Raw genomic sequence first — 5799 nt, 5'->3', positions numbered from 1 at the left:
AGAGTTAGATAAAACTGTGAACAGTTTGGTTCATCTTTAGTTACATGGTTCTATCTTGATAAGCTATGTCTTATCACAGATTAATTTTTAAAAAATATTAATGATTTAAGCAAGGAAAGGGCTACATGTCAACATCCAACTCTTTATTTCTATTAATGTCTTACTTCATTCCTGCCTGATTGATATGTTTAGGAATTATGAGTGATTGGCTCACTGTAGTGGCAAAAGTTGCTACCAATCAAATTATGTTAAAGTTAAAATAAAACACAACTGTTTTAGATATTATCTAATATACATTTTGTAATTATCCTTATAATTACAAAATGTTTTATGTAAGATTTAAGTTTTGTGATTTAAATCTGACATCACAAAAGTATTTTGGAATTTGAATAATGTATTTTGTAACTGCAGTACACATAATACTGATTTTGAACAATTTTGTCCAGGTTCCTTGTCACCACGGACTCCTTCAGCACCAAGCGTTCAGTTACAGAGTCGGTGTGTCAGATCACCCCCCAGGCAGCGACGGCCATCTGGGACTGTCTAGTGGACGACTTCATGGCTGTGCCTTCACCTGGAGACTGGCGCTCCATCACAGAGGGATTCCAGGAGCGCTGGAACTTTCCTCTGTGCTGTGCAGCTCTGGATGGGAAGCACGTCCAGACAAAGGCACCCCATATATCATATAGGAGACACACACATTGATATACACTAAATATTTATTTCATTTCTTTTTTTGTGGTGCCCAAATTTATGCACCTGCTTGATTTTGTTTAAACAATTATTGCACACTTTCTGTAAATCCAGTAAACTTCTTTTCACTTCTCAAATATCACTGTGTGTGTCTCCTGTATGATATTTAACTGGTATTTTTTTATTGTAACAACCAACAATTTATACAGGAAAATGATGTCTATTAACAAGGTTGCCCAAACTTCTGCATCCCACTGTATCAGTATATTTTGTCATTAGTATAATATGAAATAAATTCTACATGTGTCAAGTCGTGTGCCAACATTTGCTGTGTAGTAGAACTGAGACATTAGTCATTATAAAAATTTATTTGAAATAATATTAAAATTCTCACACAGAAATACATTAAACATAAATATATAAAATATAAGTATTTACAGAGAGACAGGAATAAAAAGGACCAGCTGCTCTCCAGAGTAGGAACCAGGCTGAGGAGGAAATGCTCCATTGGAGACTGGTGTGGCTCCAGCTCCACCACCGATGGACCGTCCTGGGACCCGTCCCTCATCTGCCTCGGAGCCGTCCTCCCCTGTGGGCCTGTAAAACAGCACAAAACACAAAGAAATGAGAAGGCTGCTACTAGATTTTAATTTCAACATTGAAAAAAACAAACCAAAAACAGGATATAATCAGATTGGTTGTAGATCTTTAGTAAAGGTGATCACAGGCAATCCCACCGACTAAAAAGGTATCAGTGCTTGCTGTACATACCTGTGGGTGCAGCAGCAGGAGCTCAGGGACTGGGGATGCTCTGCTGCAGAATCAGTTGGTTCTATCAATACAGTATTAAATGTTAACAGGTTGAATATAATAATCGTAGAGTAGACAGTGGTCCCTCATTTATTGCAGCAGGGGTTCTCAGAATAACTAGCCCCTGGCCACGCACTTTATACACTGTTTTCCACACACACACATGAACATTGGTCACAGTTCTCACAATTGATTCTCAAAGTGCAAACCTTTGTAGATTGCAAAACGTAAAAGTATTATTATGCCGCGGTTTGTCTTCATCTGCCCGCCACTTTCGTGCGCCTTTTTCCCTCGCGGTGCAGGTGTCTATTTCCGAATGAGGCTCATAGTTATGGGTGTTTTTGTGCTGTTTTTTCTATTGGACGTGATGGTTATCAAAACCAAACATGATAAATTTGGCAAGCGCAGGAGATTTGTCAATCAGGCTGCAGAATGCAATGCTGTACGGTGCAAAAAAAAGAAAAAGAAAATCAAAAAAAAAGAGGCAGTGACAGATGAACAGCGGGACCACTGTGTGCTGTTTATTAATAAACAATAAAATATATTCTTAAATGACAACATGCCTAAAAGCAGAACGGTATTTGTACGTCAGTGGGAAAATAGCGGTGGCTTGCTAGCTTTTGTGCGGCTTCCCCGGGTCAGTGAAAACTTTAGAGAAAACTTAAGAAAAATGAATGAACTTACCAGGTTGCCCGATCTCTTTACATATCTTCCTCCAAGCTCGGTCCTTTATATTCCTGTCTCAGTCCAGAAAGCAGCTGGTGTCGTACGGCTCCGGGTTGTTTGCTACGGCATTGATTAGCCTTCCTTCTATTGAAGAATAAAGGGTTTTGGCTGGATCTGCCCCTTTGAACTAGGTAACAGCCACGTCACCAGGCTCCTGATTGGTTGTCGCGGCGCGATTTGACGCTGGAGTTCAGATTTTTCCAACTCGAGCGGGGGACGCGAAACTCGTGTATGCACAAAATGCAACACATAAACTCACGCGCGTGGTTTTTTTCGCGAGTCAAACACCTGAAACGTGCTACACTCACGCGCGTTTCAGGCGTTTTGGCGTTTTCGCGACGCAAATCTGCTTCCGAGTTTTCGCGGGAGCCGCAATCGCGGGTCAGCGCGCCTTTCCATTGACTTTACATGTAAGCCTGACGCTCCGCCTGCTTCTATCGCGTTCGGTGTGAACACACCGTTAAAGATCAGCTTTGAAATTCTCCTGAGCTGCTCGCATAAAAGAAAAATCAACAACATCAACATGCGAACACCACGGCGCCAGCTGCACGGCCCAAGGCTGGAGCCGAACAAAAACTCCCTGATAACGACTGTGTGATGACTATTCTTCCCATTCCATGCAACGCCACCTGGGTTGGCTAGCAGACTGTTTACTTAGCCTGATAGGGCGAAGGACACTGTCTCAGCTGAACTATGGACACGCACACACATACACTTACACTGATAAGCACTCACACATCCCCCCTCCCCTTCCAATGCCTTCGATGCTTGTTGCCTCCTGGGAACACGGCGGGTCTGAGCCCGCGCTGGTGAGTCGGCGCAGTGGCAGGATGGCTGCTGTGTTGCCTGGGATTACTCCTTTTCCCTACCCAACCCTGTTGCTGGTCACGTGCTCTATAATGTTGTGCTGTGGCCATTTATGTGCTTTTTTTGTGCAGAGGAGTTTTTTTGTTTCCTGTTCTCATGCTGTCCTCCTGTAGCCCAGCATGAGTAGAGGTCTCTGTTTTTTCCTCTTGTACTTTCCCATTGTAGTGTACATTTCAGTGGTTTTTCTGTAATGCAACCGCTCTCTGACTTGTATCCGCATGTGATGTCTGTGTTGTGTGTGTAAGGTCGGGGGCGGGTTCATTTCACTGCATGTGGCGAATAAAAGTTGATGATGATGATGACATTTAAATTATCATCACAATGAACTAAACTTACACAGTCTTCTTCATCCTCGTCTTTGAACAGCTCTCCCTGTGTGTCTCCTTGCTCCAGGTGCTTGAGTAGAAAGTGGCAAATAAACAAACAAATCAAACTAAGTACCACAGATCCATAGATGAAAGGTCTCACTCTCACAATGGAAATGTGCTACAGTGACAGACACCGTCATATTGAAATACCTCATCTGCTCCTGCCTCTGTCTTTGCTGCAGTTGCTGCTTCCCTGATCCTGTAACAGACTTCATCCTTATCCACTTTGGATTTAAATCGGGGGTCCAAGATTGTGGCCTCCTCCAGGAAGCTCTTGATATCAGCATTCTTAAATTTTTAAGAGGGAGGAAAATGTGACATCATGACAATCCTTCAGTATTTATAACTGTTATTTTATTTATGATAAATAAATCATCAATTGTACCTGGTATCGTTTGGAAAGATCTTTCCAAATGTTGTACTTTATGCTCCTTGTGAAGGCAGAGTCATCTTCTTGTACGGTGTAGTGTTGCTGTAGCTTTTGCAGGATGGGCAAAATCTCACCACAGGTCGGACTTTTGTCACTGGACACTGCTAGTGTGGAGGTGTAGTGCTTCCGCAAGAGTACCACAAACTCCTCTGCTTTTCTTAAGTCATCATTGCCCATTGTAGCCAGTCTGCAATATCAACAAAGCAAAAATACAACAGATATGTTGCATAAAACAAACAAAAATAAAACCTGAGTCCAAATTAAGCCATGTTATGATTATTTTTCAATACCACTCACCTTTCCTTTTCTATGGACTTTCTTATACGTGGATCGATGGCTCCAGCCTGGATGGCAGGAAACTGCTCGCAGAATCTCTCCATCATCAAATACAAAGAGTTCCATCTGGTCTTTACATCTAGGAGCAGCATATGCTTGGGCAGCTCTGAGGGGTAACGCGTTCTCAACTTAAATGCTAATGTAAGGTCCCATATGGTCCCACATATCTTAGTTTATAAATTTAATTTGATCATGATCTAATGATTATAATATACACAATCTTAAAAAAAATATTCATTATGCTTACTGAGCAACTCTTGCTTCTCCTTCAGGACCACTTTTGCCATGTGGGACCTCTTCATCCATACAATCACAGAGCGAATTCTTGCCGCCCAGTTGGAAATGGCAGCACAGTTGTAGAGCTTCTGAGCTCCAAGGTTCAGGGTGTGTGCAAAGTATGGAAACTTGAGAATTTGTAGCTTTTTGACAGCTACATCCATGTTGGCCGCATTATCAACAGTGGCTGCCACAACCTTGTCTTTGATACCATACTCCTCCAAGATCTCATCAATCTCCTCTGCTACAGCTGTCCCTGTCTGTGCCCGGTGGTTTGGTTTTGAGGACTTTTTCATGAGTCTGGCCATTCCTGACATAATGCAGCGTTACTGTGAGGTAATGATCTTGACAAAAACTTGTCCATCCATCTGCAGTGATGGCTGCCTTCAACGTGTTTCAGCAGAGAAATCAGATTTGCCTTTTTGACTGCATACCAAGCAGGGATCAAGTGGTTGGTTAAACTGTCTCTGTTTGGGGTTTTGTACTTAGGGTTCAGAGTCTTTATCATTTCTCTAAAAGATATAGAAATGGAAACGGATGAAACATCTGGTAAGAGGATAAAATGCAACTTTGACATTCCCTGACTTAGCCTACAATTAAACACATTCACTTACCGAAACTCGGGGGCATCTACTGTGGCAAAAGGGTGCAAGCCTTTTACAACAAACTTAGTCAGTGCTCGGTGACATTCGTCTATCCTGGCCTGTGTCATTTTACTTTTCCCTGCCTCTGTGAAAGGAGAAGCCACCCGTAGACTGCAGCGAGAACTGCCAGCATCTGAGCCAGACAGACTCGTCATGGTTATCTAAATGCAACGCAAAGTAACCCATATGGAAAAGAAATAGTAAAAACATATATGATTTACTCATGAAAGTGGCCACTTTCATGAGTAAATCATATATAAACCATATAAGGCTTAAATGATTTACTCATGAAAGTGGCCACTTTCATGAGTAAATCATATATAAATCATATAAGGCTTACATGATTTACTCATGAAAGTGGCCACTTTCTCATTACATTCATATATTTTTTAGTAAGTATACTCTTAGGTTTTGTATTGTTGATTGTCATTTATGCTTAGAAATATTTAACCATATATGCTTAGAGGTGTATAATCAATTGTGTAGTGATAGTCTGCAAACTTTGTGTGTATTAGAGAGCACTCTGGGAGCACGAGAGAGGTCGTACCTTGTCTTATTGTTTTATGGTAGGATTAACGTAGCTACGTCTGTTCTAGTCTAAGTGCTTTAACTGCTGGACTTCCTCACCATGTTATCTAGGGTGAACCAT

General features: G+C 41.7%; 1 long non-coding RNA gene across 1 annotated transcript; it reads right to left on the bottom strand.

Moving 5' to 3' along the window:
• Nucleotides 1-1046: 1046 nt before the first annotated feature.
• Nucleotides 1047-2387, bottom strand: LOC143420220 (uncharacterized). The gene is made up of 2 exons (XR_013100038.1): nt 2188-2387; nt 1047-1290 (listed from the first exon to the last, which is right to left on the bottom strand). It is a non-coding gene; the product is annotated as an uncharacterized LOC143420220 (long non-coding RNA).
• Between the last annotated feature and the right edge of the window lie 3412 nt (nt 2388-5799).

The sequence above is a fragment of the Maylandia zebra genome, linkage group LG9 (genome assembly GCF_041146795.1).
Source record: "Maylandia zebra isolate NMK-2024a linkage group LG9, Mzebra_GT3a, whole genome shotgun sequence".
NCBI classification, from domain to species: Eukaryota; Metazoa; Chordata; class Actinopteri; order Cichliformes; family Cichlidae; genus Maylandia; species Maylandia zebra.
This window is presented reverse-complemented; position numbering and strand designations above follow the sequence as displayed.